This window comes from Schistocerca nitens, chromosome 7 (assembly GCF_023898315.1).
Source record: "Schistocerca nitens isolate TAMUIC-IGC-003100 chromosome 7, iqSchNite1.1, whole genome shotgun sequence".
Lineage (NCBI taxonomy): Eukaryota > Metazoa > Arthropoda > Insecta > Orthoptera > Acrididae > Schistocerca > Schistocerca nitens.
The window spans coordinates 487,237,929-487,252,256 of record NC_064620.1 but is presented as its reverse complement, the minus strand read 5'-3'; the positions used below and the strand labels follow the sequence as shown (position 1 = coordinate 487,252,256).

At 42.0% G+C, this 14,328-nt stretch overlaps 1 protein-coding gene and 1 non-coding gene across 2 annotated transcripts in view; one reads left to right on the top strand and one right to left on the bottom strand.

Moving 5' to 3' along the window:
- Positions 1 to 14,328, bottom strand: part of LOC126195111 (ATP-binding cassette sub-family G member 1) — a 495,613-nt gene that overhangs the window by 62,789 nt on the left and 418,496 nt on the right. The gene's annotated exons all lie outside the window — the stretch shown is intronic.
- Trnat-ugu (transfer RNA threonine (anticodon UGU)) lies at positions 10,033 to 10,107 on the top strand. The gene has a single exon. It is a non-coding gene; the product is annotated as a tRNA-Thr (tRNA).

Below are 14,328 nucleotides of genomic sequence, written 5' to 3'. Positions count from 1 at the left end.
TCCAAGTCCATACTCACTTAAACCTTGATAACCTGCCATTGTTGCAACAGTAACCGATCTAACAGCTGTGCCAGACACTTGTTGTCTTATATAGGTGATGCCGACTGCTGCGCGATATTCTTCTTGTTGAAATATCTCTGTATTTGAATATGCATGCCTATACCAGTTTCTTTGGCGCTGCAGGGTAAATTCGGTGCAGTTTGTAAAGGCAGTTCTTTGGGTCTTGATTGTATACCAAATAGGTCCGTACCTAGCCATCATATACAACCACTCGCTCGAAGAAAGATCCGTACCTGAAGACTGGAAAGTTGCATAGGTCACACCACTACTCAAGAAAGGAAGTGGAAGTGGTCTGATGAATTACAGACACATATCACTGAAGTCGATTTGCAGTAGGATTACCTCGAGGAAAACGATCTGTTGACACACAGTCAGCACGGTCTGAAGAAATATCGTTCTTGTGAAACATAACTAGCTCTTTATTCTCACGAAATAATGAATGCTAACGACAGGATGTTTCAAATTGATTCCATGTTTCCAGACTCCAAGATACTTTTGACACCGTTCTTCACAAGTGGCCTGTAATGAAACTGCATGCTTGTGGGGTGTCTTCCCAGTAGTACTACTGGATTCGTAATTTCCTGTCATTAAGGCCACAGGTCGTAGCAACTGACGGGAAGTCATCGAGTGAAATAAAAGTGATATGTGGCAGTCTCCGAAGAAGTATTATAGGTCCTCGCTAATGCTAATCTATGTAAACGAGTTGGCAGACAAACAAACAGTCCTCTCAGATTGTTTGCAAATGGTGTTGTCATTTAGGGTCACGTAAAATGAACAGAAGATTAAAACCAATTGCAGAATGAATTACACAAGTTATATTTATGATGCGAAAAGTGGCAGTTTACTTTAAATAATGAAAATTGTGACGTCATTTTCATAAGTGCTAAGCGCAATCTGCTAAATTTCAGTTACACGATAAATCACACACTTCTGAAGGCTGTAAATTCAGAGAAACAGTTAGCGATTACAATTACGAATGACTTAACCTGGAATGGGGGCTTAGAAAATGTTGTGGGGAAAGCTAACCTAAGATTGCATTATATTGCCAGATCACTTAGAAGATGCAGGAGGTCTACTAAGGAGACTGCCTACACTACGCTTATCCTCCCTCTTCTGGAGTATTGCTGCATTGGGTGGGATCCGCGTCCGAAAGGGTTGAAAGGGATTTTTAAAAAGTTCAGAGAAGGGCAGCCCGTTTTGTATTATAGCGAAGCAGGGGGAAGCGTGTCACTGATATAATCATTAAAAAAATGATGTTTTTCGTTGCGGCAGGATCTTCTCGTGAAATTTCAGTCACAAACTTACTGCTCAGACTGTGAAAAGATTTTGTTGGCGCCCACCTACATAGGGGTAAATGATCATCGCTATAAAATAAGAGAAATCAAAGGTCGCAAGGAAAAATTTAAATGTTCGTTTCTCCCGCTCGCTGTTCGAGATTGGAACGATAGAGAAACAGCTTGAATGCGCTTCGATGAACCCTCTGCAAGGTATTTGCTTGTGAACTGTAGACTAGTCACGTAGATGTAGATGTGCCCGTTTATTTCCACCCCGACAAAATTCACGTGACACGCACGTATGAGGGCTTGAATGGTAACCGTGAATTCCTTACACCAGGCTGTGTTTTATTTCGTAGCTACAGTTCGTTCTTCAGGACGATAATGTGTATTGTACCAATCGCTGGCACCTGAACTCACTCCACCTTATATTTCAATTCATAAGCCGAATTTTCACCAGGTGACAGGCGCATTTACATACACTGGAGTTTGTACTTGTATCGGTTTCCACTTATCCGTTCCCATCTGCGATAGGGCTAGACATTTGTATCAGTATAAATATGAATTATTTCCAACATCACGCCGAATGAAGCTACGCATGTTGCCACATCACATCAGCAAATTCTTTTCTCTCTTGTAGCTCTCTATAATCGATTTTTAGACTCTGGCGTTAAGATCTTACAGAAAAGATGTCCTTCAATACAGAAATTATTGCATTCTTCGTTATAAGTCTACAAAAAGTACGATCAGACTTGATAATTATAAATATCAAATAATAAATCAAATTCATAAGAAAATAATTACAGGAAGTAAATCGTAAGATGATATATGATTACATATGGTGTTTATCACCAATAGATTCACAAGTATTGAAAGAACGTTTGTATCCGATTGGTGGTAATGGATAGGAAGAAACAGAATAACTGAAACATCATTTAAAGGCCGTGTGCGTTTTATGATATTTCATGAAAATTCACTGGCTAAGCATTATTTTTGTACAGAAAACGCACATGAATCACCTTCTCTGGAACTGACGTCTTCGTCGCGTCACTTGTTTCCTGCATGAACTTCCATTCTGCAGCGGAGTCTGTGCTCACATAAAAATTCCTGGAGACTAAAACAGTATGCTGGACCTGGGACCTTAACCTTTAGAGGCAAATGCTCTACCAACTGAGCTATCCAAGCACGTCTGACGATCCGCCCTCACACCTTTACTCCCGCCAGTACCTCATCTCCTACCTTCCAGACTTCACAGTTCTCCATGCCTAGCAGTGCCACCAGTCCTGGAAGAAAGACGTTGCCAGGTTGTTTAACAACAGCGCACACACTGCTGCAGAGTGAACATTCATTCTGGAGAGGATACCCCAGCTGTGGCTAAACTTTACCTCTGCAATATCCTTGAGCTAGTCCTGCAAGTTTCACGGGGAACTTCTGTGAAGTTTGGAAGGTAGGGGATGAGGTAAATCTGGGAGGGCGGGTCGTGAGTCGTGTTTCGGTAGCTCAGTAGATGCCGGCCGGAGTGGCCGTGCGGTTCTAGGCGCTACAGTCTGGAGCCGCGTGACCGCTACGGTCGCAGGTTCGAATCCTGCCTCGGGCGTGGGTGTGTGTGATGTCCTTAGGTTATTGATATACTTTTCGGGATGTGAGGTCGTGGTCCAAGAACTTTTCTGCTCCTTACGTTTCGTCCAGAACTGCGCTGGACTTCCTCAGAGGCGCTGCTCCGCTGAGTCTTGCCGACTGACTGGTCGGGTGTCTGAGAGCGACTTATATATTGTGAGAAAGGGGGCGTGGTTCAGGTGACACGTGATGAGCAGTGATAACCCATAGCAAAGATGAGGTTGACTATCGATTACCACCTTGTCAAAGATAAAAATTATTAGCAATTTTGCAGAGCCACTGATAATCCATAGCAAAGATAAGGTTGGCTATCGATTACCACCTTGTCCAAGATAAAAATTGTTAGCAGGCTTTTGAAAAAAACGGCTACTCAAGGATAGAGATAAATAGAATTTTGCGTCCAAGGAACAGAAACCCAAAAGATAAGAATGAACCACAACGACAGAAAAATACAGTAGTTCTCCCTTTTATTAAAAAAGTAACAGATCGGATCGGTAAGATTTTACGAAAACATGACATAAAACCGATCTTTAAACCAACAAAGAAAATAAGTCAAGTACTACGATCTGTGAAGGATAAACGCCCTCCCCTGTCGACATGTGGTGTGTATAAAATTCCATGTACCTGCGGTAAAGTTTACATTGGTACTACCAAAAGAAGCGTAAACACGCGACTGAAAGAGCATAAAAGTCTTTGTCGACTTGGAAAAATAGAAAAGTCAGCTGTAGCGGAACATGCTCTTCAACCAGGCAACCACCAAGTGAAGTTTTCGGATACCGAAGTTTTATCTACAACGTTAAATTACTATCCACGGCTATACAGAGAAGCTATCGAAATTTATAAACATCACGATAATTTCAATAGGAAAGAGGAGGCTATGAAACTTAGCGATATATGGACAGTGGCTCTACAAAATTGCTAACAATTTTTATCTTGGACAAGGTGGTAATCGATAGCCAACCTTATCTTTGCTATGGATTATCAGTGGCTCTGCAAAATTGCTAATAATTTTTATCTTTGACAAGGTGGTAATCGATAGTCAACCTCATCTTTGCTATGGGTTATCACTGCTCATCACGTGTCACCTGAACCACGCCCCCTTTCTCACAATATATAAGTCGCTCTCAGACACCCGACCAGTCAGTCGGCAAGACTCAGCGGAGCAGCGCCTCTGAGGAAGTCCAGCGCAGTTCTGGACGAAACGTAAGGAGCAGAAAAGTTCTTGGACCACGACCTCACATCCCGAAAAGTATATCAACAGCCATGTCACCCGGTCGTGAAAGCCTTCATTCTACAGTCCTTAGGTTAGTTAGGTTTAAGTAGTTCTAAGTTCTAGGGGACTGATGACCACAGCAAGCCGGCACGGTAGCTCAGCGTGTTCGGTCAGAGGGTTATCAGCCATCTGTAATAAAAAAACTGAGTTAATCTATTAACAACGAACCTAAACGGCTGTCTTACGACGTCCGCCCCGAGCAGATGCAACGAACAAAAGCGAACAAAATGAGATTAAAAAAAAAGTAGATAGAGCATTTGACCGCGAAAGGTTGAGGTCCCAGGTTCCGGTCCGACATACAGTTTCAATCCTCCAGGAAATTTTCGTGACCTGGTAGATTGTCACAATAAATCCTGAAAGTCTGTAGTGATGATTTCGAAACGTTCTTTACGCTAATTTGGTTTTGGGAATGAAAATTACTGCAAAGCACCTAGCGAAACAAACCTGTTACAAATGACTGCAGTCAGAATACGTCATGCGCTTGGCATTTTTTCTTTGATCAACTCTCCTTACTTCCTGTTCGTTCTATTCTTTTGATCAAAGGCTACTGCCAAGTTCTTGCGGTTCCACGTGCGACTGCTGGCATGGAGCAACGAAGGTCAAGAGCTGGTAGAACCTGTTACTGGACTGACAGGCCAGGTGGCAGGTTTTACAGAACTTGCTTGGAGCGTGGGTTGGTCTCCGTTTCTGGGGGAACCACCGAGACGAGGTAGAAAACATATTTCCTACACTATGCAGTTTTATATTTGCTTCAAAGACGAGCAGAGAATGTGTTGTAAAGATAAGCCAGTAACTATTTGTAGTATACGACAAATGACGAGGACACACACTGTGCACATGCCGATACACGTCTTCTGCACAGACTTGCTAATCTCGCTGGAGTTGTAACGTGTTGTATTCCAGACCATTAGGACATGTCCACGTGATAATATTTCTAGATCCTACACTACTTTAAAGGACCTCCTTTAGAACATTTCCGCTTCATCGCCCTTGCAGAAATGACGAAACTATACCACCTGGTGTGCAAGATGTATGAAACAGGCGAAATGCCTTCAGGCCTCTAGAAGAATGTAATAATTTCTATTGAAAAGAAGGTTAGGGATCACAGATATGTATATTACGGAAACATGAGTTGAATAAGTCATTGTTTCAAAAATACAGACACGAATTGTTCACAGAAGAACGTAAGAAACTGGTAGTTGCCGGTCTGTAGAGAAGATCATCTTGAGTTACATAGAACACGCGAGGGAATTCTGACCTACCACTTAGGTTGGAAGGAAGGCAAGACTGAAGAAAGGAAAACTAATTTTACAGCATTCGTAGATTTACAGAAAGCCTTTGACAATTTTGATCTGATTACACTCTTTGAAATTCTGAAGGTAGCAAGCATATAAAACAGGGAGCGAAAGGATATTTGCAAATTGTACAGAAACCAGACTGCTGCCATGAGTCGTAAAACATAATAGGGAAGCAATGGTTGAGAAAGGAATAAGACAGTGTTGTAGCATATCCACAATACCACAATGTCTGCACAGTAAACAAGCAGTAACGGAAACCAACGGTAAAAATGGAAAGGATATAAAATTACCGGGAGAATAAAAACTACAAGTTTTATCGATGCCACTGCATTTCTAAATGGCTCTGAGCACTATGGGACTTAACATCTGAGGTCATCAGTCCCCTAGAACTTAGAACTACGTAAACCTAACTAACCTAAGGACATCACACACATCCATGCCCGAGGCAGGATTCGAACCTACGACCATAGCGGTCGCGCGGTTCCAGACTGAAGCGCCTAGAACCGTTCGGCCACACCGGCCGGCTCCACTGCATTTCTGTTAGACACAGAAAGGTCTTAGAGGAATAGTTGAAAGAAATGGACAGTGTCTTGAAAAGAGGTTAGAAAATGAACATTAGTAAAAGTGAAACAAGGGCGACAGAATGCAGTCGAATTAAATCAGACGATGCAAAGGGAATTAGATTAGGAATAAGACACTAAATGTAGTAGCTCAATTATGCAATTTGATCAACAAAATAACTGATGATGGCCGAAGTATAGAGGGTATTGAAAGAAGACTGGCATCTTCAAGAAAATCATTTCTCAAAAATGAGATTTGTTAATTTTAGAGTGTAGCTTTGTACGAAAATGAAACGAGAACGAAACCACTTCAGACAAGAAGAGACTAGAAGCTTTTCAAATGTGGTGATACAGAATCACGGTTACCATTCAGTGAGTAGATCAAATAATTAAAGACGACATACTGTATCGAATTTGGAAAAAAATAGAAAAAAAATTGTTAATTTGTGGTAAGATCTTATGGGACCAAACTGCTTAGGTCATCGGTCCCTAAGCTTACACACTACTTAATCTAACTGAAACTAACTTGCGCTATGGACAACACACACACCCATGCCCGAGGGAGGACTCGAACAGAGGTAACTTCACTATAAGAAGAGATCGATTGACAGGACACATCCTGACGCATCAATGAACCGTCAGTTGGGTAATGGAGGGAAGTGTGAGGAGTAAAAACTGTAGAAGGAGACATAATCATAAATACAGTGACAGGATTCAAATGGGTGTAGGTTGCAGTAGCTATTCAGAAATGAAGAAGCTTGCACAGGATAGACTAGCGTGGAGAGGGATGCACCAACCATTCTTCCAACTGAGGACCATGGCAACATCATCCTCCAAAGACTGTGGAAAACGTAGCAAACACTTTATATTTCGTGCCGGCCGCGGTGGCCGTGCGGTTCTAGGCGCTACAGTCCGGAACCGCGGGACTGCTACGGCCGCAGGTTCGAATCCTGCCTCGGGTATGGATGTGTGTGGTGTCCTTAGGTTAGTTAGGTTTAAGTAGTTCTGAGTTCTAGGGGACTGATGACCTAAGATGTTAAGTCCCATAGTGCACAGAGCCATCTGAACCATATTTCGTGACCTTAAGAAAGACAACAGTATTGGCTTGGAACATCTGCTTACAATGAGGTCACAAAAGTAGTGGGATAGCAGTATGCACATGTACAGGTGCGGCAGTGTCGCATCACAAGGTATAAAAGGGCAGTGCATTGGTGGAGCTGTCTTTTGTACTTAGGTGATTCATTTGAAAAGGTTTCTGGCGTTATTACAACAGCACGGCGGGATTTAAAAGAGTCAGACTGCAGAATGGTAGTTGGAGCTATACGCATCGGACATTCCACTTCGGAAATCGTTCGGGAATTCGATACTCCGAGATCAACAGTGTCAAGAGTGTACCGAGAGTACAAGGCATTAGCTCTCACCTCGGACAACGCAGCGGAATTTGCGTAGAGTTGTCAGTGCTAACAGAAGCCTGAAATAGCCGCAAAAATCAATGTTGGATTTGTAACGAATGTATCCGTTAGGACAGTGAGGCGAAGTTTGGAGTTAAAGGGCTATGGTAGCAGAACAGATGCGATTGCCTTTTCCAGCAGTTCGACATCGCCTGCGGCGCCTCTCCTGGGCTCGTGATCGTATCAGCTGGACTCTTGACGACTGCCAAACCGTCGCCTGATCAGTTTAGTCCCGCTTTTAGTTGATAAGAGCTGACGAAAAGTTCCAGTTGTGGCGCAGACCCCACGAAGCCACGGACCCAAGTTGTCAACAACGCACTGTGCAAGCTGAAGGTGGCTCCATGAAGGAGTGGGTTGTGTTGAGAGGGAATTGACTGGGACCTAGTTATACACCGGTACTTGGAAACCATTGGCAGCCAATCAAGGACCTCATGTTCCCAAACAACGATGGAATTCATATGGCTGACATTGCAGCATGTCACCGGGCCACAGTTGTTCCTGATTGGACAATTCGAGTGATTGATTGGGTCATCAGGATCGTATGAATCTCATCAAACATTTATGGCTCATAATAGAGAGGTCAGTTCGTGCACAAATCTCTGCACCGGCAGCACATTTACGATTATGAAGGTATTAATATATAATTCTAATTTCGTTCTAGACGGCTGCAGGCCATCAATGGAGTCTGTTCTTTCGGACATGCCCGAAAGAACAGACACCATATATAGTTCTGGCAATACCGGCCATGACCTCCTCCTTCTGTGCGGATGCACACATACCGGGTGATCAAAAAGTCAGTATAAATTTGAAAACTGAATAAATCACGGAATAATGTAGATAGAGGGGTACAAATTGACACACATGCTTGGAATGACATGGGGTTTTATTAGAACCAAAAATACAAAAGTTCAAAAAATGTCCAACAGATGACGCTTCATCTGATCAAAATAGCAATAATTAGCATAACAAAGTAAGACAAAGCAAAGACGATGATCTTCAGGAAATGCTCAATATGTCCACCACCATTCCTCAACAATAGCTTTAGTCGAGGAATAATGTTGTGAACAGCACTGTAAAGCATGTCCGGAGTTATGGTGAGGCATTGGCGTCGGATGTTGTCTTTCAGCATCCCTAGAGATGTCGGTCGATCACGATACACTTGCGACTTCAGGTAACCCCAAAACCAATAATGACACGGACTGAGGTCTGGGGACCTGGAAGGCCAAGCATGACGAAAGTGACGGATGAGCACACGATCATCACCAAGCGATTCGCGCAAGAGATCTTTCACGCGTCTAGCAATATGGGGTGGAGCGCCATCCTGCATGAACATCGTACGTTCCAGCAGGTGTTTATCAGCCAGGCTGGGGATGATGTGATTCTGTAACACATCGGCGTACCTTTCACCCGTCACGGTAGCAGTTACAAAACCAGAATCACGTATTTCCTCGAAGAAAAAAGGACCGATAACGGTAGATGTGGTAAATCCACCCCATACCGTGACTTTTTCGTCGTGCAATTGAGTTTCCACGACATTTGTTGGATTTTCGGAAGCCCAAATTCAGCAGTTGTGGCCGTTGACAGAGCCTCGGAGCGTGAAATGAGCTTCGTAGGATCACAACACGTTATTCAACTAATCGTCATCTTCCGCCATCTTTTAAAACGCCCACACCGCAAGTGCCTTCCGCTTCACTAAATCGCCACGTAACAGTTCATGATGCCGATGGATTTTGTACGGATAGCATCGGAGGTTACGCCTAAGTGCCAACCAAACAGTAGTGTGTGGAATGCCGGTGCGACGTGCGACTGCACGAGCGCCGACTTCCTCGTGCATAGCCGAACTCGCTACAGTCTCCATTTCTTCCTGAACTGCCTCAGCAGCATTACGCCTTGTGCTCGGTCGGCCACTACGGCGTCAATCGTCTAAACAACACGTGGCTTCGAACTTCGAAATCATTCTCGCCACAGCTGCATTTGTCAACGGACCTTTACCCGTTCGAATCCCCTTCCTATGGCGATAGGATCGTAACGCTGAACTAGCACATTCCCCATTCTGATAATACAGCTTCACTAAAAGCGCCTTTTCAGGTAACGTCAACATGCTGCGACTGCTGGCGCATCTGATTCTCTCTCTCATTACAGCTCCTTTTATACAAGATTGTCATGCGTGGTCACTGACGTTTTGCTGTCCAGCGCCATCTGTCGGACATTTTGTGAACTTTGTTTTTTTTTGTTCTGATAAAACCCCATGTCATTCCAAGCATGTGTGTCAATTTTTATCTCTCTATCTACATTATTCCGTGGTTTATTAAGCTTTCAAATTTATACTGACTTTTTGATCACCCTGTATTACCGGAACTCTTGCGGGACCTGGTAAGAATGTTCCACAACTAATTAGTGTGTTGGGTAGGGATACTACGAATGTAGTGTGTGGACATATAATGTGGGGCTCGCAGGAGGCGTGCGCGAGGTAGTCCGTGCAGTCGCACTATCCTCTATGCCCTCGATGGCTCACATGGATAGAGCGTCTGCCTTGTAAGCAGGAGATCTCGGGTTCGAGTCCCGGTCGGGGCACACATTTTCACCTGTCCGCATTGATATATATCAACGCCCGTCAGCAGCTGAAGGTATTCATATATAATTCTAATTTACGATTATGGACAGCTATAGAGGCAGCATTTCTCAGTATTTATGAGGTTACTTCCATTGACTTGTTAAGTCAATATTCGAGTTGTTGCACTGCGCCGTGCAAAAGAAGATCCGACACGATATTAGGAGGCATGCCATGACTTTTGTCACATCAGTGTAGATTAATAATAAGTAGTTGTTTACTTCATAAGATGTTAGCAACATTTTGGTCGTTGTAGCTTTCAGTTGGCAGATTTAGCTATTTTAGCAGGAACTTAGTTTACTACAAAGGCTTATCAGCTTATCAGCAGAAGAAAGGACTTTTTGGATTATCATGCACTTGCTAAGAACATGAGAGGTAGCAGGTGTTATGAAGAGAGCTCCCAACACAGAAAAAGCTAATACGGTGGCCAAGGAAAAAAGCAATCGCAGAATTTCTTAGATCCGTTGATGAGCTTCGTGTGATATTAAAAAGGCGTTTTTCTCGATGGTCCCAACTGTATGCAGCATCAGTTGCAAGTTTCGCTCGCTATGATGCTTTAGCAAAGCTGTGTACCCAATAGACTATTCGCCCCCAGTGTCTCTCATCCAATGTCATGATCCATGGATTCCCAAGACAGAAGTTATTGGAAGGTAAAAATGTCAAATGTGTATATTGTACTCATGTAAAATACGATAGAATAACATGGGACAATGAAATAGTATTATAATGCTAAGCTGGTAATCAAATGAATTACTTTTAAGTATCTATGTCAATATACTTTCAGTGGAGAAGGAGTCCTCCACCAGACAATTCTTTAACTAGCGTTGAAGCTTCATTATAGTACCCAAAAAATATTTAATTATGTTATCGTGGATTGTTGAATACTCGTGTACTCACGAATCTTATTCTTTTCTATGATAACGTTAAACTCCTTAATTTTTCATAAAAATAGTTTTAGTGGCAGTATTATAAAAATGATTCACACTATTTTTACACACCATTGTTATAGAGAGATACTGTTAATCAAAAAGCGTTTTAGTTGACATGTTTCTTGTGAAATAGCATCCAGAATAATAATATATTTAACGAGATCTCTCCGCGTTTCATAGGACGAACGAGAAATGTAATTTCTAGAGCACCTACCTGATTTCTGAAAAATCTGTAAACAGAGTTTCTCCATACTTTTTTTGCAAATTATTAGTGAATGAATACAGAATGAAATAATTACTCCAGTTTTAGGTCGTTTGGAGGCTTAATATTGCGTACTAATAATAATTCTCAACCAAGATCATTCCTTAAATGTTTTGTGTGGTTTCTCGAATTCAGTTTATGATATTTTACTCCAAAGACCTAAATACTAATTATTTTTCCTATTTGTGTATTTAAACGGATTATAAGTACAGGTTCTGACGTTCCATAAGAGCGAATCTACAGCTGCTGCGTTTAATCTTCGTGAGAGACTTTTCAACCACTTTTGATACGATGAAGGCAGCATTTCTTTTTAATCTTCCGCAATCGCGGGGAACCGATAATGCTAGATTTTTAGGACTAATTGAATCTGCATGCACTCGACGCTCTGTCTCATCCAAAACACGTAGAGTAGTGTCGTTTTGGGTTTTAGAGTACACACGTTCAACAAATTCACTTGATTTTCTTCAAATCATTAACCAGTGGTGCTTGTCTTACTGATAGAAATAGGTCCTGACACAAAACTGGTGACAGTATGGAAAGCAACCAGTTTCTGAAACGTATCCACAGACACCTAAAATCATTTTGCAGTTGATCGTAACTAGTGATCAGTTGCACATTAGAGAGAAGAGCCGCATACCATTATACAACCTACACCGAATTTCGTTGCCGCCACAACAGACACATCCGAATTCCGCTCTTCTGACAAGCAGCAGGTACGCAGTGGCCATTTAACTGCCACATTATGTATCGTGGATCACAGCTTCAATAACTGTTGTAGTGGGCAAGTTATTAGTTGCAATCTGGGAATCTAATTTACGTAGAGTATTTTGTTAGGCGACGTAGGTCTAAAAATCATGTGGTGATGGAGTTTTTAAAGCTATGGGAGCTAATTTTCATTATTTACATTTTTAAAATACAGATAACGCACGTAAGTACTGCAGTTTGCAATTTCACAGACTAATTACAGTAATTCATCAGGAGTGCAGCATTTGAAATTAATGAATTACGCCCATCAGCTGGAGCAATATAATCAAAGTTCGTAACAATGGACCTACTTCGTCCATGTTGGATAATGATTTAGATAACGCAACTGTTTATTATATAATAGAGAAGTTAAAACAATTATCTGTGTAAGTCACAGCGGCTAGCAGTATTTTGATTCATAGTTGTTATTGTTTCCACCGGAGTTATCTATTTAAAACCAAAACTGAACTGATGGTAACGACCAAAATTACTTATTACCCTACTTTGAAGACTGTTATGGAGACGTCAGTCAAATAGTTTTATGATCATGTGAACATCACAGTTTAGATAAAGTTATTTATTTAATTTTGGTAACCGGTTCCGGACGAATTTGGTCATTTTCAGGTCTAAATCATGAGAGGACAGCTTCTAGCACTTGCGTCAGCTGGCACAAAATTTATCATTAGCGGCGACAAGTTAATTACATTTTGGGTTCTGCGTTTCGGAAGGTTTTCGCTGATAACGTTTCATGGTACTGCATCTTCGTTCATTTAATTTTAGCGAAAGTAGTTCTGTTGATCTATTTTAAACGTCTGTGTTAAAATACAGTGAAAATTCCGTTCGACAAACAGTACAGACCACTCAGGTGCAGTACCCGCAGGAAAAAATACTGAGAAGACGCCTGTGCCTGAAGCTGAATTTAACAAACCACCAGAGGCTTAAAAATAACAGTCCATACAAAACACAGAGTTTAAATCGAGAAAGCACTACTGGCTAGGTAAAACAACTTCTAGAAAACAAGTATTATATCTTGAATTATTCAGGATAGAATGAAATATCCCTTTATGTAAACCTACATTACATCGAATACAGTGATTAACCGTATTGTGTAATCGTAAACTGGCTGCATAAGAAGTCAGGTACTACTCTTAGTGTGTCTATAAATAACACTAAGACGCGGTAAGAAGAAGACAGAGGACCGTGGATAATGAATGGTGAAGGTGGTCTACTGATGAAAGATTCCGACTAAAAGTTGGATTTGTTTACTCGCCTTTGCCAGGCCTTCACACAGAAAAAAAGTAAAAAAAATAGGGGTGCACTCCAGTCGGGGAACATAGCTTTACGGATTGTATTCTATAGCCGGCCGGGGTGGTCGAGCGGTTCTAGGCGCTACAGCCTGGAAATGCGCGACCGCAGCCGGCCGCGGTGGTCTAGCGGTTCTAGGCGTTCAGTCCGGAACCGCGCGACTGCTACGGTCGCAGGTTCGAATCCTGCCTCGGGCATGGATGTGTGTGATGTCCTTAGGTTAGTTAGGTTTAATTAGTTCTAAGTTCTAGGGGACTGATGACCACAGATGTTAAGTCCCATAGTGCTCAGAGCCATTTGCACCATTTTGCGCGACCGTTAAGGTCGCATGTTCGAATCCTGCCTCGGTCATGGATGTGTGTGATGTCCTTAGGTTAGTTAGGTTTAAGTAGTTCTAAGTTCTAAAGAACTGATGACCTCAGAAGTTAAGTCCCGTAGTGCTCAGAGTCATTTTGTATTCTATATTTGTACCTTCGTTTCTGGAGCAAAGGTATTACGGCAACGGCTAAAGTGGTAGTGGTGGTTGGTGAGGAAACATTTGCTAATAATCTCACAAGATCGTATTTCTGATTTTTTTTAAAAGAAACGAAAAATTTCATATGAAGTAATGAATAGAATTTCTACATTTTAAAGTGTCAATAATTTGGCATCTAAGGAACTCTACAAATAGAGACCGTGGGAACAGAAACAGTTCTATTGTAACTTGGTATAGACGTCGTGTAGCATCCATAGCAAGTGCAATTAGCATGACCTAGAATAATCGAACAGCGATTTCAGTGAGAATTACAGCTGAGGTCAGTGCACAGTTTCGACCTTAACAATTGATTCTCTTCACTCATTATTAGTTAAAGCACTGTGACCTGAAGTCGGACTGAAATAAATGCAACAAGGAAGGAACGTTCAAAATGCTACGATGAACGAATATTGGGCTGAGACGAAAGCGC